At 44.0% G+C, this 26927-nt stretch overlaps 1 pseudogene; it reads left to right on the top strand.

The window, feature by feature from the left end:
- LOC123286709 (small ribosomal subunit protein uS5m-like) overlaps nucleotides 1-26927 on the top strand; it is a 363347-nt pseudogene that overhangs the window by 35628 nt on the left and 300792 nt on the right.

The following is a 26927-nucleotide window of genomic DNA, read 5'->3' as shown; positions in this document are numbered from 1 at the left end:
GCTCTGAGGAGAGAGAGCAGCCTCTCCTGGGACAGCACAGTTACCCCTGTCTGAGGTCTCAGGCCCTTTGCACGTGGACATGTGGGGCCCTCACTCAGGCCCAAACACACTGGCAGGGGCCCTGCAGTATTTAAGCAGCTGGGTAACTTCTGCAGGTGTTGGGGTGGGGGAGGGTGTAACTCACAACACCCCTGAGGACCTGGGGGCAGCAAGTGTGAGGTGACAGCAGCCAGGTGTGAGCAGCAAAGAGACAGATGGGCCGCTACCCTCACCTGAGCCACATCCACTTGAGACCGGGAAGCCATTTCTCTACCCCAGGGGAGGCCAACCAATGCCTTCTTCCACAGGGGTCACCCGAGACACACCAGGGTTCTGCCCCAAAGAATAATAAGCACAAATGACACTGAAGCAGTGCCCTAATGTGGGCCTCGCTTGAGCTGGCATGCAGTCCCCAGAGTTGGGACAATTAGCACTTCATGTGCAATATCCCCACACTGAGGAAATTGGGGTCAGGAGAGAGTGGTGACCACTGGCAGACACAGCAGTGGGCAACAAGGCCAACACGCAAGCTCTGTGCCAAGTTCTCCATGGTCGGGACCAATTAACAAATCAAGAGCAGTCTCTCCATGAGGCCATCCAGGACCCAGAGGTCACAGCCACACCATCCTGTCACAGCACCAATTGTTCCATGAGATTTAAAGGTACCTCTGGTGGGTATGCAATACAAAGACCCTCAGAGGAAAGTCAGGCTCCTTGTCACTTACAGCTCCAAACCAGGGCCAGCTGCCAGGCAGGGCCACACAGGGGCTTGCCCCAGGGACAGGGGACAGGCAGCTGGAGCTGTAGGGACAACCTGTGTGTGGCAAATGCACCAGGAGGAGGTGAGCGGCAGGGGCCGTGGGAGGCAGGCTTCCCAGCAACCTGGGGTCAGTGGAGGTCCCCAGAGGAGGCTGGATTGGCCAGTCTGAATAATCCCCTGGGCCAGCAGGGAGTGGACACCTGCTGCTCAGGGATAAACAGGAGCCCGCGCCTGCTCCCTTGATAAGGAGGCTGGTTTGGCAGGGGCCTCATCCATGGGCAGAGTGGGGAGGAGAAGGTGAGGTCAGACCAGTCAGTCCTCCTGTTTCACCAGACATCAAGGCGGCACATGACGTTGGGCCTTAGTTTTAGGCCTCACAACACAGAGGGGTGCTCTGCACTGTGGCTTTTTCATGTCCTTGGATATTACTGTGTGAAGATATGATGCTTGGAGCTGCAGCAGCCTCCCTGAGATGATGAGGGAAAGCCATGGAAATAACAGAGAGGCTGAGCCAGGACCTGACTGTGTTGAGCTACCGAATTAATCCACCCTGCAGGCACCATGCCTCTGGGCTTTTCAGTATGTGATATCCGGCACTAGATTCTGTATAGTTTGAGCCACTTTGTTTGGGGATTCTGTTCCCTGCACTCAGAAGCAGCCTGATTCATTGTCCACAATGCGGGATTCTGTGCATTTTAGGGGCCGAGCAATGGGCTCACTCTGCTCGCTGTGATCTGAGCCAATTAATGACAATGAGTTAGGGATCGATAAAGGAGGTTTTCATTTGATCGGCAGCCATAATCAGAACACAGGTGGCTATTGTCTCAAAAAACCATCTTCAGGGATCACAGAATCTCGAGTCAGTTAGATAGTGACAATGGGCAGTAAGGAGGGTTCAGAAATGTCAGGCTTCAGGCAGGATGGACTCCAGGCTCCTTCATTGTTCTTTTCTTCTGTCAGTGATGAAGAACATCTTGTAGGTGTGTTTCCTGCCTGTGGTCAGCCTGTTCCTGGAGAGAAAGAAAGTTTTAATTTATCAAGCTATAGAGGAGTACACATGTAAGCTGAGGCCATGAATCAGGAAATGATGAATTATTTTCCAGTACGTGCAGAGCAGCAAGTAGGCACACACAGGGGCTGGGGCCATTTAGCATAAGAAGATGGCCTCACTTATGTTCACTGACATTAGCTCTACTTAGAGGCGCTGTGGGTCCCTCTGCATCTCTCTGTGTATCTCTGATGTGCCGTTTATACAAAGTCCAGCAAGCCCCCAGTCTCCTGGAGTGTACTGGGGGGTGCCCCGGGGCTGCCCAGCCCTGGAGAGGCTGGGTGCTGTCCCAGGCAGGATGCCCACCTCTGACTTGGAGTCAGCGAGGCTGAGGGCAGTCACGGGTCAGCCTGGCAGTGGGGGAGGTCAGAGTCAGTGACACACTGAACCAGACCAGGGGAAGCTGGAGGAGAGGGGACTGTCCCCTCTGCTGTGGTCACTAATGACCTGAGGACCTGAGGAGAAGGTCGAAGTGCTGACACCGTGAGGCCAAGGTGTTGGGACCAATGCCCTGAGGCCTGGGCCACAGGGGGCTCTGCACCCAGGAGGAAGGGAGCCCCTGGGAGGGTGAGGCCCTGGCAGCCTGTCCCCGGGCCAGAGAACACTCCCCGGTGGGCTGGGTGCTGTTGGGGGCTGTCTCTTGCAGCCCGTGACTTCTAGGCAAGGTAATTGGTGCAAGGAGCTGTGTGCCAGGTCTCCTGTTGGTGGCTAGAGCCACGTCCCAGGTCCCTTCTGAGAGTTAGAGGGTGGGACTGGCCATTTATTGACCATGTATTAAGTGCCAAGTGTTTTTTACCCATCATCTCTGATCTTCACAACCATCTTTATTCACAAAGAAAGTGATGCTCAGAGAGGCCAAGAGACTTTCCTAAGCTCACACAGCAAGGAAGTGGGGAGCCTGATTTGTCCCAGGTCTGTCCCGGAATGCAGAGCCCACTGTTCCTCCTGGCCACCATCCCAGGTATTCAAAGCCTTGGGCCGCTGCTGCAGCGGCCAAGATGGTGATGAGGACATCATCCCTCATCCCTGAGCCTCAGTGCCCTCATCTATAAAGTGGGGGTGGTGCTGCTCTGTCATGAAATCTGCTGGAACACCCACTGGTAAGGACAGGAAACGCAGGCACAGAAAGATGGAGTAACTTGCCTGAGGTCACACAGCTAGAAAGTCTGGATTTGCACCTGGTTCTGCTGGGCTCCAGAGTCCATGGTCTTAACCACAGTGCTGGATTCTGCCCCAAACCAGTGAAGATTCCTCTGGGTCTCAGTAATTCAAATTTAGGATTGTAATTTATACACTCACAGTTTGCAAAATTTATCTAAAATGTAACTACTTGAGCTCATTACCAGGGTCCCCTCCCTGAGCCGTGGAAGGGCCTGGAAGCTGAGGCTTCACAGCTTCACAGCAAATCCTCCCCTGCTCCCGGTCTAGCTCTCCAAACCTTACAAACAACTGAAGAGCAGACTGCTTAAATAATAGGGTACATGATGGATTTCGAAATTATTGCCTAGATAATGTTAATTTAGAGCAATAATACAAACTGTGACTCCTAGAGAGAAATCAGACTAGACTTCCCCTGTTTTCATCATGGCTTCTTCTTCTTTTCATTCTTTTTAGTCCGTTTCTCTGCCCACAGGGCTTGGGCTTTGGGGTCACTGTGGTCCCTCTCCAGCCCCCAGGAGGCCTCCACCATGGCCCCTGTCGTCGTCCCTGAGGGAGGGGTTGAGGCAGGACCCGTCAGGCAGAGCTTCCTCCACTTTACAGTTTAACACCCAGCCCACCAGACTCACAAACTCAAAACCTAGTGTTACTGGAGCGTTAATTTCAGCCAACACATTTTTAAATTTTACAATTTTTATCCATCATATTTAGCAATCAAAGGTGCCTTTATTTCTTGATAATTAAATTCCCTCTAGCCTTTAAAGTTGTACTTATAAATGTAATAATTTCTTTTTGCTTTAATAATTCCAATTAGTTGATTTATATAAACCTTCCTGAGTATTTAAATAACTCATAAATGTAATAAATTAAATTTCAAAATACTGTGTGTTTAAGTTCTCAGAAATATTGTAATACTGCTGATAAATTTAGAATGTTTCAGCTTAAAATGACAGACCTCAACTTCTGACACATTTTAAACTATGAAAACTTTTACTCTACTAGGCCAAATTCTTTTAACCTTGACATCCAGAATGTGAAACATGTACAAAACTTACGTGCAAAATTACTGTCACAGGTTTAACTCTCAAACAATTCTGTGTTCCATCCTAAACCCTCCTGGGCCCTGGTTGCACAGATGGGGCGGAGCCAGGACGGCAGAGCAGAGGGAAGGCTGGAGCGATGGCGCTGGCGGAGGTGACCAGCAGGCCTGAGGGGCCGGCAGCCCTGGGTCAGGCCCCGCCTGTGGGAGGAGCAAGGCAGCCAGGGCATGTCCCTGCCCAGGAGGGGAGGCTGGTTTCCTCTCAGGTGCTACACTGCTTTCCAGGCAGCGGCCACAGAAACAGGGGCCTCAAGCCAAGCTGGAGGGGTGTCATCGCACCTGCCTCGCAGGGATTCTGGGATCTGCCCCGTGGAAACTGCAGTGTGAACCTACAGGAACACGGAAAGACGTTCCAATCCGCTATACGGAAGGGCGTGTGCAGTGTGAGCCCATTTCTCTTCCCACGTGTGCAGCAGGCCTTCCCATGGAAACCTCGGTGGAGGCATCCACACTTCACAGGAGTGCGGGGTCCCGCCCCGGCTGAGTCCAGGTTCCTGAGGGATGGACGGCGTCGGCGCAATGAGGGGAAAATAAAGGGGACGTGAGACTTGGGTTGGTGTTAGCAAGTCCGACTTTACTGTGCACAAGTGTCGTTTATATATTTTTCAGGATTAGTACAGAAATAGTTCTACAAATATTCTCAGAGAGATAAGCAAGTAAAAAACGAGCACAAGAATATTTATTAGCATTCTATTCCATAGAGCATAAGGTTAATGGTAGTCTTCTCCGCAACTAACTAGTGTTTGTTGTCTCTAAGCTAAAAGAAATAGGTACCTAGACATCTGTTGTAATTCATGGTAAAGTTAAATCAAAGAGAGAAGGTCCAGGCCTCCGGACAGGACAGCTGTTTACATCCTGGGGGAGCCATCCCTGCCTCCCTCAATCATTTACGCCATTAGTGTAGATGGTTAATGGGATCTTATCCCCAGGGCTATCTGCATTCTCAGCGGGCAGTTAAACATCTTTACATTCTCGCGCCCTTTAGGGGGTGGAAGCATTCCTTTGTCTTTTAGATTGTAGAGCTAACAGTCCCTTAAGCACACTGCCGGAGAAAGTATCATTTTGTTAGTAAAGTAAAGGGCTGAAAAGCTAAGCTAAAGTATATATCTTCAAGGATGAAAAACAGAAATAAGTATAGACATAACCTTGCTAGAAAGCATGAATATAATTCAGAAAATATCAGGGGTGTCGGCCGGCCATTCTTCACCAAGGGGCATCCCTGCACCCCTCGGCCCTTCTACTCATCAATTATTTATTATTTATTGCTTTTAGGAGAAAACCTCTGTAACATTTTAACAGAAAGCAGAAGGTCAAGAATAATATATAGATACTTCTTGATCATCCAATTAACCAGCAAACTTAGAAGGACGATGCATATATATTTAGACAAAGAACTGGAGGCAGAAGGAAACGTTAACCAGACAGAGGCCATAAACCTAATTCGACATCTTCTCTGGGCAGGATTCCTTTCTGATTGTCTCAAATGGGACTGTGTGCTCCTCCAATAATTAACTGAAAAATATCTTGAAAGTTACCTGCAGGTGGTCACATTCTCTTACTATATCTAATTTTCCCAGGAGGTAGTGCCTCCCAAGCAGCCGCCCAAAGGAGTGAAAACTGGAGGTTAAGAAAGGAAAAGGAATGAAGGGAAATTAGAAGCAGCACAGGTTTCAGAACTATGTGAGGGGCTGGCCGGTTATTCTTCACCAAGGGGCGACCCTGCACCTCTCGGCGTTAATTGGCTGGACCCTGTCAAACAGCCAATCAAATGATGTAGCCACGGCTCCCAGCACAGGAGGGGCTAGACCCCTGGGGCACAGCAGGAGGAGGGCGCAAGTGCGAGCCACCGGAGCCCAGAAGCCTGGTTCTTAACTCGATAATCAGAGGACATGGAGGATGCTGGTGCACAGCTTTGCTGGAGGAAGATGCTGTGGAACAGAGACCAGAGCGTCCACTCAGTGCGGGACCATCTTTACCATCTTTATGTGAGTGAGCGCAGAGCCATGACATAACGAGTGTGAATGTGCCCCCATTTGCTGGTGGGTGAACCTCAGAGAGGGCCTCGGAGGTGGGCCTGCAACAGCACTGCTTTAGGAGACGTCAATTTTGTTTCTTTTCAAAGAACTAGCTCTTCATTTCATTGATTTTTTCTTTTTTTGGTCTCTATTTCATATATTTCTGCTCAGATTTTCATTATTTCCTTTCTTCTACTGATTTTGGGCTTTGTTCTTCTTTTTCTAGCTCCTTTAGGTGCACTGTTATGTTGTTTATTTGAGATTTTTCTTGTTTGGTGAAGTAGACCTGTATTGCTATAAACTTCCCTCTTACAATCACTTTTGCTGTTTCCCATAAATTTTGGCATGTTGCATTTTCATTTTCATTCCTCTCCAGGTATTTTTTTATTTCTCCTTTGATATCTTTGTTGGCCCTATCATTGTTCAGTAGTGTTTTGTTTAATCTCCACATATTTGTGGTTTTTCTGATTTTCTTCCTGTAGCTGATTTCTAGTTTCATACTGTTGTGGTCAGAAAATATGTTTGGTATTATTTCAATCTTAAATTTATTGAGACTTGCTTTCTGGCCTAATATGTGATCAATCCTGGAGACTGTTCCATGTGCATTTGCAAAGAACGTCTATTCTGTGGTTTTTGGATGGAATGTTCTATATATATCTATTAAGTCCATCTGGTCTAATGTGTCATTTAAGGCCAATGTTTCCCTGTTGCTCTTCTCTTTGGATGATCTATCCGTTGGTGTAAGTAGAATGTTAAGGTCCCCTACTATTATTGTGTTACTGTCTATTTCATGTTTTATGTCTGTTAATAATTGCTTTGTATATTTAGGTGCTCCTTTGTTAGGTGCATAGATATTTATGTTATATCCTCCTGTTGGATTGTCCCCTTAATCATTATGTATTGGCTTCTCCATCTTTTCTTAAGAGTTTTTGTTTTAAAGTCTATTTTGTCTGATATCAGTATTGCTACTCCAGCTTTCTTTTCATTGCCATTTGCATGGAGTATCTTTTTCCATCACTTCAGTTTCAGTTTTTGAGTGTCTTATGTCTAAGATGTGTCTCTTGTATGCAGCAAATATATGGGCCTTGTTTTTTTATCCAGTCAGCCACTCTGTCTTTTGATAGGAGTATTTAGTCTCTTGACATTTAAAGTAGCTATGGAAAAGGACATACTTATTACCATTGTGTTACTTTTCTTCTGGGTGTTTTAGTACTTCTTCTCTGTTCCATTCTTCTTCTCTTGCTCTCTTCCTTTGTGGTTTGATGTCTCTCTTTAGTACTATGTTTGGGTTTCTTTCTCTTAAGTTTTTGTGCATTTATTATAGGTTTCTAGTTTGTGATTACTGTGAGCTTCATATATAACAAGCTATGAATATAGCAACCTATATTAAGTTCATGGTCTCTTAAGTTTGACTTCTTGCTAAAAACTCTACTCTTTTACTCCCTGCCTCCCACATTTTATGTTTTTGATATCATATTTAACCTCTTTTTTGTGCCTGTGTATCCATTACCCTCTTATCATGGAATAGATAATTTTAGTACTTTTGTCTTTTGACTTCTGTATTAACTTCATAGGTGGTTGATCTTTTGCCTTTAGTGTATATTTGCCTTTACCAGTGATATTATTGGTGTAGCCACAGATTGCAAAGTTCTGTAGCCATTAAAGCATTATCACAAAATAATGCTAAATTAAAAAAAATTAATGTAAGTCTATAAAATATAAACCCAAATTTTGTTTTTTAATAAAGTATGTTTATGTGTAAAGAAAAGACAAGAATACATGCCATAAAAAGGGTAATAATGTTTACTCTAATTAGTAGGTTTGCCAATCATTTAAATTTCCTTCTTTATATTTTTCTATAAAATTTCTGTAGTGAACATCTCTCTTTGAAATGTATACATGAATGTGTAAGGGAAAGAAAACTGGAAAACTGTCTTTAACTTTTAACCTATATTGGCACTCTAACATTTAACCCATACTGACACTTTCAAAACAAGTACTAGGCCTAGATAGTATTTGCCAAAGGAAACCACTCTTAGTAGTTACTTTTGTATCTTTCTGGATTTCTGTATTCATGTATCACCATATCTCTTTTAAAAATTGACACAAAGGAATCCTATTGTATCCATAATTTAGCTCCTTGCTTTTCGTGCTTAGTATTATACCCAGAGATCTTCCTATATCGGCAGAAACAGATCCCACGAATTCTTTGTATTGATCACATATTGTTTCATTTTGCGGATTAACATAATTTTTGTAACCTTCTCCCTGTTGCTGACTATTTATGTTGTTTCAAAGTTTTTACTGTTTGCAAAAAGTAGTGAGCTAGTTGCACATATAATTTGTTGTACTTTTGCTAGTATATTGATAGGGGAAATTTCTTGCTGAAACTGCTACCTCAAAGTTCTATGCATTTTACATATTGAGTATTGCCAGATTGCCCTCCAAAATGTTGCATCAGTTTATCTTCATCTGTAGCACACGCTTTCTTGGGGGCTTGTCAATATGTTGTGGGAAATGTATCTCTTAGTTCTGATTCGCATTTCTTTAATTATGCAAGTTTGGACACCATTTCACATGTTTATTGGCTGCAATTATTTACCTTTAGAGATCTGTTAGTTCACATGTTTTACCCATTTTTCTACTGGGTGATTGTTCTTCTTTATTGATGGTATAAGCTCTTTGTAAGGTATGGACATTTGCCCTTTGTCTATCATATTTGACTTAGTTTTTAATTTTTTTCTATACAAAGTTTTAAATCGACAGAAGTGTTAAACTTTTATATAGCAGGTTTATTAATCTTTTATCACTTCTGGTTTAGTGTCTTGCATAGAAAGCCTTCATTTGAAGATTGTATGTTCACCCATATTTTCCTCCAGAACTTACATGGTTTAGTTTGTTTTGTTTGAACTGTGAACTGGAATCCTCAGCCCCTTTTCTCCCAGGTTCTCAGGTGTTTTGTGTGTCTCACGGAGCAGTATCCTCTTATGTTACTTCCCTGGGTATAATTTAAAAATAAAATACATCCTTCAAAATAAATAATGGTGACAGAAAATAATGGAAGCATTTCTGTTAACTTGAGATAAAATCTCATTTCACAGGGTTGAACATTCATGAACTCAACAATCATTATTTTATTTCCTGATTAATTGAAATTTGAATTGCCTTTGAAAGTTCCAGAGAAATTGTGGTTTTATGCTATAGCAGTGTATGCTTTTTCCCAACCTTTCTGGTTACCCTAATCTATTTTCAAAAATGTTCAAAGCCATTTACCTTATTAGTTTATAGCATTTTTTTTTAAAGATTTTTTATTTTTTCCTTTTTCTCCCCAACGCCCCCCGGTACATAGTTGTGTATTCTTTGTTGTGGGTTCTTCTAGTTGTGGCATGTGGGACGCTGCCTCAGCGTGGTCTGATGAGCAGTGCCATGTCCGCGCCCAGGATTCGAACCAACGAAACACTGGGCCGCCTGCAGCGGAGCGCGCGAACTTAACCACTCGGCCACGGGGCCAGCCCCTAGTTTATAGCATTTTTAATTGAGTATATTTAGCTTTATCTAGAGAGTTATAAAGGCTAATGTTATGCATCTAACCTTGGATTTCATAGATACTCTCAAATGTAATATTTCCCAAATACCCCAATACAGAGAAGCAAATCTCTTTAGGCTCCTGCTCTGTCATTCGTTTTGCGCAGCACGTTTTCTCTGGGCAGAAGAAAACTGAAGTGTGATGATATATGGTAGGAGCTGAAAATTAAAATGCGATGAAAGATATTACATGTAAAATTCATGCCCCTTGTCATATTTTTGCTTTTTCTCTGACAGGTTTTGCCATTCGGAAAGCCACTGAAACAGGGCGGACGCTTTCAGAAAAGTATGTACATTTTTCCTGTCTTGACAGTAAAAGATCAATAAGCCATGTGCTAGTCACCATCAGAACCACAAAAAAATAAAATTAAAATAGGAACCCTCCCCTCATGCCCACTGTCAAAGGTCACATCTCATAGCAAGCAGTTTAGAAGTGCCTGTATTCTTTTCCATCATTTTCATCAGACTTGTGATTGTGACAAGATTATGAGACAACTGGGAAAGTTTGAACACTGACAGAATGTTGAAAAATACTAAGGAATTATTACTATTTTTAGGTGTGATAGTAATATTCTGCTTATGATTTTTTAAATTAACTCCCTAGCTTTAGAAGGATACACTGAGATTTTTGTGTGTTTGAAATTTTCCATAATAAAATAATTTATGCAAGGTATTTTTTGAGATCTCTAAGAAAATGTAAATTCCAACAATAGATTTAAGAAAAATATTTCCCTTCTTTCAGGCAAAGAACAAAGCAGTTCACTATCCTCATTATATAGAACAATATGAAGACCACACAAGTGAGTGTTAGTCGTTTCTTGTAAAATTTGCAGGATTACACTTGTTTCATTATGGGAGGCAGTGTCTCTCTACGGGTGTCTTTGTGTTTCTCTGCTTGTTGCTATGTTCTTACAAATCAATATGTAAAGAGTAGAAACAAACTTTCTCTCCCGAGGAGGTTAGTAATGAGTGACATCAGAGTCTGTGGCTCATCCTCGGCCACAGACTGTGTGCTGTCTGCTTGGGGTGGTATTAGCTGCTTGTGATATTTGGAAGGGCATTAATACTACAAAGCCAATCCTCCTTGTGTTTTTGTGTTTACCCTCCAGCATTCCACGATATTTCTTGAAAATTTAAAAGGACGCATATCAAGATGAAGAAACAACCCAGAAGTAAGTAAAAAACTCATATTTGTTGAAGATAAAGCAGAGAAATCTCACACCCATCCTGTCCGCTACTTTTGTTCACGTTTGCTAGAACTTATTTAGAAAATACTAGAATCAAAAAGACTAAGCTAGATTGAAGAAGGCTGAAGCTCCCAGGGAAATAAAAGTAGTCAACCTACCCAGGCTCCCGTGAGCACAGGCATGTTCCAGGGGTAGTTCCAGGCGAGAAGAGCACATCATGAAGAGGAAACAGCCACTGAGTGAGTAGCTGGGCTTGGATGAGCAGGAACCTTGGTTCCTCCAGGAGAATCATTGACGCTCTGAGACGGTTCTGTTCTCAGAGCTCTTTTGGTTCCAGTCATGACTCTCATCATCGGGGACTGATGGAATGTCTCTGTGAGCCAGGTGCTGCGCCAAGCTGTGTGGTTGCAGAGATGGACCTACCTCCCGTCCTGTGAGGGAGCAGGCGGGAGGGCAGGCAGCGCCCAGGGTCCTGGGGCTGTGGCAGTCATGGCCAGTGGGCTCCACGTGCAGAATTCTTGAACATTCTGATTTGTGGTTCATCTGCAGTTCCACAGTAAAAATGATTTCACATAACTCTAGGTATATCTTTAAAAGTTTGCATGAGAAGATTAAATATTACATTTTTATTTCAAAGCTTCTAGTACACTTATGCTAGAGCTATGGCATGGAAATAAATAAAGAAAATAAATCAAATACATACTGATCGTGCCAGTATACCAGATTTTTGGTATGTGCTTTAAAGTCATAATTAGTCATTTGTATGCCGGAGAAAAAAACCCTTATTTTATCACTAGAGAAAGTACTGAGCTCTTAGACACCAAGGTGTACACCTGTGTGGGGCCACATCATAGGTACTGGCCTGAGTGGCTACTGAGCACTTGAAATGTGGCTACTGAGGTCGGCTGTAAGCATCACAGACACACCAGAGCTCAAAGACTTAGTATGAAAAGAAGAATGGAAAATATCTCAAAAATATTATTGTATTGATTACATGTTGAAATGATAGTATTTTGGACATTGGGTTAATAAAATATATTACTAAAATTAATTTATCATTTTTAAACTTTTTTAATGCATCTATGAGAAAATTTAAAATTACACGTATGGCTTGCATCATATTTCTGTTGAACAGTGTTGGTTTAGATACATTTATGTCTGAGTGATTTTTGTAAGCCTGTTACAATTTTAATTTAATTGTAAAATTTACCTTTTTTATCTTCCCTGTCATCTAATCAAAGCTGTATTTTTTAGGCTGCTATGTAGTTAACCCATTACTTCGGCATTGGCATTAAATATTCTGATTTTGAAGCTAAAACAGTATGATACATTATAGACAGCATTTCCTAAATTATGTTCCTGTATGTCACTATTTCTGTGAGGAGAGAGTAATAGGTCTCACTCCAAAAAGGGTGCCAAGTGGGAAAATCAGATTAAGAAAAGTCAGGAGGCGTTTGCACATGTTTGTGATTGTCACACTCTTTAATGCACCACTGTGCAATGTGAGTGTCCCAGAGGGGGATGGAGAACACAACGTTACCAAACTTACTAACCCTGGGATGGGACACTTCTACGTTGGCCGAAGGACAGCACTTAATGCCTCACACAGCTCTGCAAAGCTTTTCCCTTTTAATAAACACACACACACACACATTAATTTGACTTTTATTAAACAAGTGTTCCTTGACACAGTCCCTGCCTGGGAGTCTTCACAATCTAAGTACAGTCCAATAGTTACCACAGGACAGTGACCACTACTGTATGGACATTTGTGTATGTGCTAAACAGCGGCTGCCATTCATGGAGGGCCTCGGGTGCTCCAGGTGCTCTGCAGTGGGCGTGCTCCCCCTGGAGCTCACCTCCAGTTCTGCTAAGCAGGTGTCGCAGGGAGGGGCGGATCTCACCCAGGGTCATCCAGCAGGTAGTGGCAGGGGGCAGTCTGCCTCCCAGGCCCTTCTGAAGGTCTGCCTTGCACTCCCCTGTGTGTGCACCTCTCTCTCTGTGCATCTGTACACATCTGTGTGTGCATGCATGGACACGTGTTCTGTACCTGTCTAACTCCACACGCAGAAGAACAAACTGAAACCAAGAATGAAGAAGTTAAGAAATCTTCCCTGGGGGCCAGCCTTGGGGCATAGTGTTAAGTTTAGCACGCTCCACTTCAGCAGCCTGGGTTCAAGGGTCCAGATCCCGGGGGCAGACCTACACCACTCATCAGCCATGCTGTGGTGGCAACCCACATATAAAGTGGAGGAAGCTTGGACAGACGTTAGCTCAGGGTTAATCTTCCTCAAGCAAAAAAAAGAAAAAAAGAGGTGGCTTGGCAATGGGGCAATGGATGTTAGTTCAGGGCTAATCTTCCTCAGACCAAAAAAAAAACTTCCCTGGGCTAAATGAACTAAAGGAAGAGAAAAAACACATTGAGACAAGCTTTGCTAACTGCAGCTGTGTCTACTCGGGATAACCAACTGTGGAACCAATCGTTGTTAGAATTGGTTTGTAAAGGAAGCTGAGAGCAAAATAAGGGGACTTTTCTCAACAGGGTGGAAATTTTTAGAGTTTTTTAAAAAATAAGCTAAATAAGACAGTGGGGTAAATAAGACAAATATTAAAAGGAGGAAAAACAAAGGAAACAGAAAAGGAAGAGTCACAGGACTCATCTCAGCATGGTGAGTATCTACAGCTAGTTATTAGAAAGAAAAATGGGATAAATAAAGTGGACATTAATGTCCAAACAAAGGTTTTGATCAAACTCTGCCTAAGGTCGGGGTGGCTACACGGACCCCCAATGCCCCCTCCCCGGCCACACTAAAGGACTTCAAACAAGCCCATTCTATTCACCCTAGTTTGAAAAAATTTAAAAAGCTACAAGACAGAAATCACAATGAGAAACCTGACCAACAATCATTTGGGGCAACAGGCCACTAACGTTGATAAAATTATACAGATTAAAAGGTTTGAGCTAATATTATATGAAGAGGTCAGGTCAACATTGCCTGAGTGATTTTTGGGAATGGATGTTGTCTGGCTAGGAATGCCTCCCCTACACAATGTTATAAGACCGAGACTCACAGATGGAGTCCTAATGGAAGCTGTGAGTAGACGTATGAGAGTCGACAAAATTTAGATAGAGTTTTGTAAAACATTGGTATATTTTAATGGGCTTTATGTGAAATGATTGCATCTCTTTTGCCAGATTCTGTTATAAATTATGTTGTAGAGATAAACATTGTCTCTACCTGGGGAATGTTTCCTCTGCCTGATATTATAAGAGCTGATAAACCCACCCTCCAGACTATGTTAATTAAACGTGCTAAAGGACATCTCACTTCAAAATGGGCAAAATGGGCCAATTTCAGTTTACCCAAACTGGTGTATTTGCAAATACATTTGGAAGAAGCCAGCTATGCTAGCGCAGGGAAACCAAATCTGTTTCTCCTCTCTCTTCTCTTGCTGAGTTCCCCTACGTAAACTCCCCCAAAATTCCCGATCTAAAATTAAGCAAGTGAAAATAGTCAAACTTTTGAGATAACTTGACATATTGGCCATGCTGAGGAACCTCTGTTTCAGATGAGGCCCCCTTAAGAGTCACCCTTAATAGAGAGGATTCAAAACCTCTCAGAGACAATGGAATGCAATCATTGATTAATATGCAGAAACTTCTAAAAGATAAAATCATTTCAAAAACAGCTCTGAAAAGGATACCTACAGCCAAAAGAGAAAAACTTTTAATAAAAATCTTTGACCATCTGAGCAGATCCATCTGCCAAAGAGAAATTTGGATCCAACTGTTCTTCTGAGTTTTGTACCTGAGACCTGGTTAAAATTTTAAAGATCTCTGTTTGTGTCTATCTGTATGAGTCTCTATATACATTTGCCTCTAGATGATATACTTTCTTAAGGGACTCTATTTTATTGCCTTGAAGTAAGTGCTTATATGAACTATTTGTAAACGTAATAGAAACTCGCCCAGATGTCTTTCAAGCTAACATGATATCAAATGATCTTTGGTAAATGGAGAGCTGGTTTAAGTTTGTTGGTTTGGTTGAAATAAACATATTTTCGCAGTTACCAGCACTGGATATGATACAGACATGTTATCTCTGTTACAAAACTAGTCAGCAAAAAAATAACTTAGAATAATAGCTGATTTTATTTGCCTCATGAAGGTTTGTAGGCCATCTAATTATTGGGAAAAAGTAAACTAAATAAATGTGAAAATTATGAAAGTTTTGGGGGAACTTTTCAATAAGAAGGTGTTATGGTGTATATACTTAAAACAACTCAAGATGATGCCCAAATAATTTCATGACGTTTTTGTGAGTAATCTAAGCATAATTGTTGAGCACAAATAATTTAGATAGATAAAAATGGGTAACAGTTTTTGGGTACATTAATTATGTTTAACAGTATATATGCTTGAAAAGTTAACTTCCAAACTCTTTTTGATAATTTAAAACTTTAGAGTTTCACTAAATTAAGTTAAATGATAAAAATTTGTTGAGTATCTAGGTCATTTCCACATAAGATAAAATATTAGAAATTGATTACTAAGCATAGATTTGTCTGCCTTTGCATTCTCAGAGAAACTAAAACATGCTTTGGTTTGTTGATAAACATGTTTTGTACATGTTGAGAAATATTCTGTGAAAAAGTACATATTTCCAGAAAGTCTGTATACAAGGAAAGTAAAGCATGTTTTCAGTAAAGAAGGTATAAAGAACAGAGTTATTTTTGTTTGTTTTGTTAAGGAAGATAAATGTATGCTTAGTAGTCAATTTCTAATATTTTATCTTATATGGAAATGACCTAGATACTCAACAAATTTTTATCATTTAACTTAGGAAAACTCTAAAGTACTAAACTCTAAAGTCCTGAAGTCCTAGGAAAGAAAACAGGAAAGAAAACATGGGACAAATTCTGAATGTAAGTGACAGGAGGTTTGTGGAAGTAAAATGCTGAGGAGTTTTGTGCATGGTCAAGTTGGCTGAGATTAAAAGAAATTCAATTAGGGGCTGGCTCCATGGCCGAGTGGTTAAGTTCACGCACTCTGCTTCAGTGGTCCAGGGTTTCACCAGTTCAGATCCTGGGTGCAGACATGGCACTGCTCATCAGGCCACGCTGAGGGGGCGTCCTACATGCCACAACTAGAAGGACCCACAACTAAAATATACAACTATGTACTGGGGGGCTTTGGAGAGAAGAAGAGGAATTAAAAAAAAAAAGAAGATTGGCAACAAATGTTAGCTCAGGTGCCAATCTTTAAAAAAATAAATTAATAAAAATAAATTCAATTAAATGAATGAGTTTTAATATCAAAAGCAAGCTGGTGTTTTGGGCCAGGCCCATGGCCAAGTGGTTAAGTTCACGCACTCTGCTTCAGCGGCCCAGGGTTCGGATCCTTGGCACGGACATGGCACTGCTCATTAGGCCACATTGAGGTGGCATCCCACATGCCACAACTAGAAGGACCCACAACTAAAATATATACAACTATGTACTGGGGGGATTAGGGGAGAAAAAAGCAGGGGTAAAAAAAGAAAATAGTAAGCTGGTGCAAAATTAAATTTTGGCTTTCTCCCTTAAAAAGATAATTCCTTGAACTCTTAATCTGCTCTTGATAAAAAGGTTAGAAAATGCTTTTCTTTACTTTGGAGTAAGTTTACCAATAACACAGAAAACCTATGATTTGTTAAAATAATTTCCTATGTTCAAAAAGACTGAAGTCTCTCTGTTAAGGTATTTTTCATTGTTTCTGTTGTCACCTTGATTGAATGGATAATTAAGCATTGTTTCCTATTTGACCAAGTGTCTTAAAAATTTTTTGATATTTTTGACAAACTTCCCCCAAAATTAGTCTCCCTTTTGACTTAGAAAGAAAACTTTAAGAGTGACATCAGCATCATGGCAGAGAGAGTGCTCCCAGCAATCTCTCCCCTCCACATACAATGAAAGACATTCATATTCCAACAGAGGGCATAAACCCAATACAAAAGACGTCTGAGAGACCCATGCAGCCACATGTTGGAGAGTGGAGAGGCTGGAGCCCCCTTGGAGGAGGTGGAACAGGGTCAGAGAAAACTTTGCTCCTCCCCAAAAGACTGCAATCCAGGAATGAGTGCAGCTTCTGAGAGGGAAGGAAGGGGGAGGGAACTCTCATTCACGGGAACATCAAAGATCCTGGAAGTCCCACGCAGCCTAGGGGAAAGCCCCTCCCAAGGTGAAAGCAACATGGGGGTGACCTCATGAAGCCAACACCCCAGGAGAGCAGGTAGTGAAGGAGAGCAAGTAGGACAGTGAAAGCACACCGAAGAAAGTGCCCCTCCCCCACACCCACCCAGTGAGGACTCCAGCCCCTGGGATCCTGCTGAAATGCAGAGGGCTCAGAATGTGTGGCTCTTGACCCCCACCCCCACTGGCAATAGGTAGTAACTGTGACCAAATAATACCAGGATGTGAAAGACCAAAGCCACGCCCTCTAGTAGTATCAAAAATTATATTAAATCTCCAGACCAGAGAGAAAATGACAAGTACCAAGAAATCAGTCCTGAAGACACAGACTTATCATCGTACAAGGAAAGTGTGCAGACCTACACGATGTTGCTCCCTGAGCTTATCTTCCAGGAAGGGGGCTCACAGATACTGGTGAAACTTCCCTGAGACCATGGGCCCTGATTTATTGTCTTTGCCTGCTCCCCTGAGAAGGAGAAATCATCATGTGATAGGGTCAGGGTGTCCAGAAGGCTGCCAGAACAATGGCTGCAGGATTGGTTCAACAATAGTCGATCAATGTAATTTTGTAACAGTTTAAAAGGGGAAAAGCTTGGGGTCTCTCCAAGAGAGGGCAGAAAAACTGATCAAAGTCACTCCCACTCTGGATAAAATCTCTTGGCAAACTAGAAGTAGAAGGGAACTTCCTTCCTGTGATAAACAGTACTGACCAGAGTAAACCCAGAACTTAACGGTGAAACCTTGGGAACATTCCTTCCATTCCAGGAAAGAACAGGACATGTATGCCCACTCCTCCAGCATTCAATTCTGTCCTGGGGGTTGACCCAGCAAAGCAACAAGAAGAGGAACAGGAAGGAACAAAGCAGACTTCCTTTACAGGGGACATGATTGTCCACCTAGATAGTCCAAGAAGGTCAATGGACAGACTCTTAGAGTGAGCACAAGGGAGGTTCAAGGTGGCCAGATGGAGGTGACCTCATGGGAAATCATCGGGTGGCCAGTGCTCCAGAACGGCCAGTCAGAAAAAGTAGCATAACTCTTTCTCAGTCATGATAGCAACACAAACTATATAGAGCACTGGAACACATGCAACAAAAAGTATGCAAGATTTTTAAAGGGAAAACAGTAAATCTCTACTGAAGGTTGAAAACATCTTGATCAAATGGAGACACGTGACGGTCATGGATGGGGGCACTCGGTAGGCAGTTGTGTACATGGATCTGGAGCTTGGGAGACAGGTAGGTGATAAATGGACTGTGCATCACTGACATGGGTCTCAGTGATTTCTCCAGGGAAGAATGTGGACATGGGGAAGAGAAGATGGCCCCAGATGGAGTGCTGAAGGTTATCAAGCCGGAGAAATACGTGGGAGATGGGGACACTGTGAGGTCAGTGAAGCCCACGAAGGGAGCAGTGTCAGGGAGGGAGGCCCACTGGCATCAGATGCTGGTGAGAGGTCAGGAAGAGAGGGGTTGATTGGGGCTCATTGTACTTGGTAAAGAGGAGTTAACTAGTGACCTGAGAAGGACCCATTTTCTGAGGAATCGTGGGGTCAGAAGCCAGATTGCAGTGGATTGAAAATAAAAAGGAATTCTTGGAGGGGTGTAAATATGGCAGATTAAACATAAATATCTACTTTACTGCTTTCTTGAAACTACACTCAAATGACAGTAAAGGTTGTTTTTCAAGGGCATAAACCTACAAAGATAGGAATAATGGGATAAAAAAGCCACAAAATTTTGGAAGCTGGACTATAACTGATATTTCAGACTAAAAAGCCCCCTAGATCTGGAGGAGGCAACAGGGAAAGTCTAGAACCAAACCAGTCTGTAATACAGAATCCTCAAAAGTCTCAGGAATTGTCGACACCACAGAGCTCTAGAGGTGGGACTGAGGAAGGAGTTTGAAACAAGAATGGTTGGAAGATGTTTAAAAAGGAGTAAGATCCTCCCATTCCCTCCTCCACCCTGTATAGCTGGGAGATTTCTCTGGAGACAGTGAATCAAGTCCCGCCCCCCCCCCCCCAAGCCAGGCCCCAGATCCAACCCTCTCTGTGGACTGAGGGACACCTGAGCCTGGACCAGGTGAGGAGGCGCAGGGCACGCCACTCACACAGGGGCATCCAGGAACATCCCTGCTGGATGCTGTCCTCCTGGTCTCCCACAAGGCAGGCCGCCAGCCTTTCCCTGTCAGGCTGGAGAGTGGAAGAGGCTGCTCTGGGGAATCTGACCAGGCAAGAGGACAGACTCACAGAGAGTGATACTAGAGATTCCTTCACTGAACAGCCTGTCCGATCGCCCTACAGCGATGCTCCAGGAAAGCCCTGCCTCGCACTCAGGATACCAATCAGCCTTTAGACCCCAATTCAAATATGAGTGTCACACAGAGAAAACTCCAGGTCCAGATTAATTCAACCAAACATTTAAGGAATAAAATAATATTAATCCTACACAACCACAGAAATTGAAAAAGGAGGGGAAATTTCCCATCTCATTCTATGGGGCCAGCATACCTTAATACCAAAATTAGACAAATATATTACAAGAAAACTAAGAACTAATAACCCTTATGAACAAAGAGACAAAATTTTTTGGCAAAATTTTAGAAAGTTGAATCCAGCAAAATATACTTTTATATGAAAATGTTAGAAATACACCATGACTAAATGGAATTCCTCCTAGGAATTCAAAGTTGGTTTAACATTAAAAAATAATGTCATGCAATTCACAATATTAAAGGAATTTAAAAACCCATATGATCATCGCAACAGATACAGAAAAAGCATTTGACAAAATTTGGCAAAATTCAACAAGTGTGCACGGTAAAATCTCTCGTAAAAGTGAAAATAAAAAGGAAATTTCTTCAAACTGATAAGGAACACAGCTGTGAAAAACCTGCAACAATATCATATTAATGATGAAAGACAGAGTGGTTTCTCTCTAATATTGGAAACAAAGCAAGAATGCCCACTCTCACCCCATCTGTTCAACTGGTCCTAGCCAGTGTAATAAGGCAAGAAAAAGAAGTAAAAGGCATCCAGATTGAAAAGGAAAAAGTAAAACTGTCTTTATTCACAGATGATATGATTGTCTATGTATAAAATCAAAGGGATTTATGAAAAACTACTAGAACTAATAAGTGAGTTTAGCAAGTTGTACAAGATCAATACACAAAAATCAATTGTAGTTCTATATATAGCACCAAACATTTAAACATTAAAATTAAAACACCATTTGTAATAATATAGAAAAAGGAGAAAATTAACAATATGTGTAAGATACATATTAGAAAATAAAACAGTGCTAAGAGAAATTAAAGAGATTAAATAAGTAGAGAGATATACCACATTTAAAGATTAGAAGACTCACTATTGTTAAGGTGTCCGTTCTCCCCAAATGGATCTGCGGATTCAATGCAATCCCAATCACAGATCCATCGAACTTTTTTGCTGAAACTGACAAAAAAATTTGTATGGAAATATAAAGGATGTAGAAGAGTCAAAACAATTTTGAAAAAGGAGAAAAATGGGGGCTTAAATACCTGATTTCAAGACTTATTATAAAGGTAGGTTAATCAAAACAGTATGATATTGGCAAAAGGGTAGACACAGAGATCAATGGTACACAAAAGAGATCCAGAAATAGACCTACACATATACGGTCGACTGATTTTTTTTCCTGAGGAAGATTCTCCCTGAGCTAACTTCTGTAACAATCTTATTATATTTTGGATGTGGGTCACCACCACATCATAGCCACTGCTGAGTGGAGTAGGTCAGCAGCCAGGAACCAAACCTGGGCCACCAGGTGGAACATGCTGAACTTAACTACTAGGCTATGGGGCGGGCCCCCCATGGTCAACTGATTTTTGACAAAGTCTCCAAGGTAATTCAATGAGGAAAAGGATACTCTTTTGAACATGCAATGCTGGAACCCTTGGATATTCATAAGGAAACAATAAATCTCAATGTTACTTTAGGCTACATACCAAAATTAACTCAAAATGGATCACAAACCTAAATATAAAAGTCCGTGTTTGTGGTGACTTCATAGAACATAACTGCTGCAAATAAGGAGAGTCAAACATATATCTGATACACACACACATACTTGTATATAGAGAGAGAGCCCAATAGAAAACGTGCAAAATATTTCAACACACACTTCACAAAAGAAGATGTACAAATGGCCGATAAGCACATGAAGAGTTGCTTGACGTCATTGATTATTAGGGGAAGTGCACATTAAAATCTCAATGGGATACGACCATGCACCCACAAGGATGGCTAAAATTTAAAGACTGATGTTATCAAGTATTGGTGAGGATGTGGAGGAACTGGAACTCACATACATTTCTGTGAGAGTGTAAAATGGTACAACCATTTTGGAAAACAAAATAGTTTCCCTATAAACCTAAATATTCATTGACCACATGACCCAGCCATTCAACAACTAGGTTTTGACCCAAGAATAAAGAAAACATATGTCCACATAAAGACAAAGTTTTGTTCTTAATAGCTCAAGCTGAACCAACCCAAATATCCATGGACAGATGAACAGCTAAACAAATTATGACATATTCATACAATGGGATACTAGGGGGAAAGGGCAATAAAAGAAATGAACTGCTGAGAACTCAACAACAGGGATGAATTTCATACCCATCATGCTGAGCAGAAGAAGCCAGGTACAAAAGAGTACATTCTGTAAGGTTCCATTTACATGAACCTCTAGAAATGATAAAGCTAATCTGCAGTGACAGAAAGCAGACTAGATGTTGTCTGGGGCTGAGGGGTGGGATTTGGGGTGGCACAAATAGGAAGGGGCACAAGGGAACTTTTTTTTGAGGAAGATTAGCCCTGAGCTAACATCTGTGTCCATCTTCCTCTACTTTTAGGTGGGTCGCCTGCCACAGCATGGCTTGATGAGCAGCACGTAGGTCCGTGCCTGGGATCCAAACAGGCGAACCCTAGGCTGCTGACATAGAGTGTGTGACCTTAACCACTGTGCCACCAGGTCGGCCCCCCAAGGGAACTTTTCTATGTGATGAGAATGTTCCATATTTTGATTGCTATGATTGTTACATGGGTGTATATATTGGTCAAACTTATCAAAATGTATGTGCAAAATGGGGGCATTTTATTATATGTGAATTATACCTCAATAAAGTTGGTTTAAAAATATGAGCTAACAACTAAAGACTAACAAACATCTCAAGAGTGCCTCTAACATGAAATAGAGAGGCCACACAAAGAGAAAGGGCAACCTGGAGGAAAAAAGATTATAAAGTGGGAAGAAAGCGTCCACAAAATTATTAGCATCCTCAGAGAACAAAAGAGGATAACAGATCCGTGACGCAAGAGAAGAACACCTTACAAGGGAAAATCAGAGCACAAAAGAAAGCTCTTGAAAATTAAAAAACAAATAAAGCAACAGTGAAAAATGAAAATCTCAACAGAAGAGTTGGATAATAAATGTGAAGGACTTCCCAGGAAGCAGAGCAAAGTGACAGAGATGAAAACAGGAAAGTAAAGAAACTCAGAGAACCAGTTTAGAAATTCTAATACCCAAATAATGCAAGTTCTGGAAAAATACAGAAAAAAAGAGAAGAGAGAAAGTCATTCAAAAAAATCAAGCAACTCTGGAATCTTGACTGCAACAGAACAATGCTTCCCACATATCAAAGGGAAATTATTTTTAGCCCAAATTCCATACCCAGCTAAACTACTAATCGAGTGTGAAGGTAGAATAAAACACTTTCCACAGGAGCAGTCTAAAAAGCAATCACCTCAATTCCTATTACACTATTTCCTAGGAAGTTACTAGAGTGTGTCGCTGTCCAAATGAAGGCGTGAACCCACAAGGGGCAAGGACTGTATGGACCACAGGGAACCGCAGAGCAAGACGGGAGAGACGAGGGAGCACGCAGGGGACGATGAGGGGACGGCCGGACACCAGGTGTCGAGGGGACCTACGCAGACTGGAAGGCTCTGGAGGGACTTCTTCAGGAAGAGGAAACTGACAGAATAGCTGACGTGTCTGACAATCTCTTGAGAGACCGAGGAAACTGCCACAGTATTCGGGTTGAATTAGTGATAAGTAAGTAGAAAAAATAAACCCCTATCTTTAACAATAAACACAAAACAAAAACAACACAGACAATTATTAACTGTATGGAAAATAAAACAACAGTAAACCTAAAGATAGGGAAGGCGCCATGGCACACCGGTGGCTCATCTCCCAGCAGGCGAGGAGCCGACTCGGAAGTCTGGCTGTGAGGGAGAAGAGCAGGACTCATGCAGGGGCTTCCCTGTGGTTTGGTTTGACTGGGTTGTTGTTAGTTTCTTGTGTTTGGTTTTGCTGTTTCTTTGTTGATGCGTTTTGGTTGTTGTTGGCGTTGGCATTGTCCTGAGGAGGCAGGTATTTGAGAACACGCTGTGGTGGGAGCCCCAGCGGGGAGCAGGGCAGCCACTGAGGACTGGGGCTGGGGGAGTGTTGGAAGGAGCCCGGGGTCCGGGAGTGTGGAGAGCAGCGGCCTCGGGCAGGGGGAGGGCTCCACGTGACCAGGGGGATGGAGGTAGGTTTGTATGGAGGGAGGGACGGGGCGGGAAGAGGAGCCCAGGAAGGACAAGGCATGGGGAAGGTCCTCTGATGGGCTGCTTCCTCTTTCTCTTCTTTTTTTAATATTTAGAAGTAGGAGGTGAGGTCACTGGCTGTGCTGGAGGGGGTGACCAACAGGGGCTGGAGAGGAGACGTGAGTTTCAAATCAGGTGATGGCTGGGCCTCCACTGCTGGCTGAGGGCCTGCTGAGGTCAGAGGCAGGGAGGGCGGTGGCAGACGCACCAGCTCTGCCAGTCACAGAGTTCTCAGCACTCTGGGTGGGAGGACAGAGAGAAAGAGAGCCCTCTCTACCTGACAGGGAGGAAGGAAGGGTCCAGGTGCCCACCCTCTGGGCAGGTGACAGGAGAGTGATCTTGAACTTCATCTTGTTCCTACTGCTGATACGGAGCCCCAGAGGAAGCCAGAAATTAGACCACAAACCCCCATCTGCCCTCGTGGTCATGCCCAGGAAAGGAGGGGGTCTCTATCCATCCTCGCCCGGTCACCTCTCCCAGCCACCTGCCACCTCACAGACCCTGACAGCCTCAACAGCCACATCTGCTCTTCCTCACAGCTGTCTGGGAAACAATTTCTCTGGACCTAAAGAGACAGAGTTTGCTTAAGCAAGCTGGGGGCTTCCTCCTGCTCATCACAGATCGAGGGGTCCACTCCTTGTGGGTTGTTCTCCCCACCCAGCAGGAAGAACATGCTCACTGAGAGCAAAGTTTCAGGGCACAAAACAGCAGGGTCCTGGGGCCTGAGACACACCGTGAGAGCCTTCCTTGAGGTTCTCCAGGGCCTCCTGCTAAACTGTCAGCATCTTCGGGAGCAGCAACCCTTTTAAGACCCAAAGGTGACGGGGGCAGCTGAGAACCTGCATCCAGCCAGGCCTGGGGATGGGGAAGTGGGGAGACCAGTGGTCAAGGGATGCAGGGAACATGGGGGACACATTAGTCTATGGGACACTTCTGCAGGGATGGCTCCAGCCCCGCCTGGGCTCCGGGTCCGCCTGCCCTGGTTCAGGCCTGGCTCACCACTTAGCAGGGTCCTCAGATGGGCATCATTCGGTGCCCAAGAACCTGCTTCCTCATGCGCACAGTGGAAATGATAATAGGACCGTTGTGGGATGGTTGTGAGGTGACAGCAGAGAACGTCTGTGGAGCTCTTAGTTTCAGTCACATGGAGAAGGTACACCGGCCCCTGGGGACCCTCATGTGTAACAGGGGAGGGAATAAAGCTGAGCAGATGGGGAGCGGCTTTCTCAATCCCTCCATCACCCTCTCCCCCACCTCCCCGCCCAGTGAGGCCAGAACCCCTGCCCCTTCCATTACAGCCAGGGCTGCATCAGGGCACAGAGATCGCCTGAACGCGTCAATCATATTTTGCCTGTTAGTATAAGCTCCCAGAAAACTGCTGGACTCAGGTAAATGGGGTGAAGGGCAGGGCAGCCCTAGCGGAGCATCTGGTCAACAACCCCGGCATGCTGGGCACAGTGTCTCAGGTGCATTCCTGTCATTGTTTGCCCAAGGCAGAGGACAGGCCAAGAGTGGGGACCCAAGCCCTGCTTATAGCATAAGAGTCCGTGGAAATATGCAGTTTGTCTCCTGCACTTCCCCTGCTGGCTGCCCCTTCCTGGCCTAGGTGATGGGAATGAGTCCTGGGAGGGGCCCTCGGAGCCCTTAACCTCCTCGTCTGTCTGCCACAGCCCATCGTGGGGGCTGAGCAGAGCCCCTGGGTCCTGCTGGCCTCCCTCTGTCTTATTGGGGGTGGGTATGGGCGAGCATCTGCAGAGAACTGGTCAGGGCATCTGCCTGGGAGATGGGGGGTGGGAAGGGGAGCTTGCAGTTCTAAGGAGCAGAGGCTGGGGGTGTGGAGAGCCAGGGTACCCAGGAGCTGGCTGGGGATGGAGACAGCTCCCTGGAGGATGTGATATGCCAGCTGTGCAGGAATGAGGCAGGTGGATGACATTGTCATCATCATCATTATCACTGACATTCACGGTACACTGGATGTAGAGTGTGCTGAGTGATTTGTGCATGATGCTCGGGGACAGCCATGCCCCCACTATAGCCACTGGGTGAAGGGGCTCAAAAGATACAAACTTCCAGTTATAATATAAACATGTTCAGGGATGAAATGTACAGCATGACGACTACAGCTGACAAAACTGATCTGTATATTGGAAAGTTGCTAAAAGAGTAGATCTTAAAAGTTGTCAACACAAGGAAAAACAACTAGTAACTACATGAGGGGAAGGATGTTAACTAGACCTATTGTGGAGATCATTTCACAGTACATACAGACACCAAATCAGTAATGTTGTCCACCTCAACCTTATACAATGTTATCTGACAATTGTATCTCAATAAAATGAGGTGAGAGAGGAGGACAGCAGGGGCAGGAAGCCGAGGGGACGATGGCAGAGGAGGGTGCCTGAGGCCAAGGCCCAGCTCCGGCGCTAACCTGCCGGGTGCTCTGCAGGAGTCTCTGGGCCTCTGGGGTCCCCTGTTCTTCATCGGTGACGTTCCCGCTCCCTCCCAGCACTGCTGTCCCCGAGGGGTGAGGCTGCTCAGGCCCAGGTGACAGAGGATCCAAAGCATCTGATGGGATGACCCTGACCCTCTGGGGCCTCACAGTGCACTTCACTCAGTGGTCAGAGGGCTCTGGCAGAAATGGCCTCCTTCCCAAGGGACTGAAGTTGGTTTACTAGATGGGGCCGTTTTAACCTCTGTCATGGCCGATTAAGGGTTCAGTTCTGGGAGGAAAAGCAAAACTATCGATTCAAGTTTATGACACTGTCAGGGACATGGTTGATGAATCCTGAACACAGAGTGAATAACCATCGTCTGCCCAGGGTAGAAACTTCAGGATCATTCTAGACCTTTCCCTGCTTCGTTCCCATAATGGTGACCACAGCTGGCATGTCCTCAGCCTTCCTCGGTCGGGGGCTGACCTGAACCCAGTCCTTGAATCCTCCAACAGTCCAAGAGGCAGGATGGCTGTTCCCGCTCTGCAGGCAAGGGAGCTGAGCTGAGAGAGGCGCTCACTCAGGCGGCTCAGGGGTCCGCAGAGTCCCCTCCACTGGCTCTCAGTTCCCCAGCATCTGGTCAAGTCTGTCCCCTCCCCAGCCCAGCCTGTCTGCCTGTCCCACTGCTGCAGCCTAGACCCACAGCGTCTCTCACCTGTCCAGCTGCCACTGTCCCACA

Source organism: Equus asinus, chromosome 6 (genome assembly GCF_041296235.1).
Source record: "Equus asinus isolate D_3611 breed Donkey chromosome 6, EquAss-T2T_v2, whole genome shotgun sequence".
Taxonomy (NCBI): Eukaryota; Metazoa; Chordata; class Mammalia; order Perissodactyla; family Equidae; genus Equus; species Equus asinus.
This window is presented reverse-complemented; position numbering and strand designations above follow the sequence as displayed.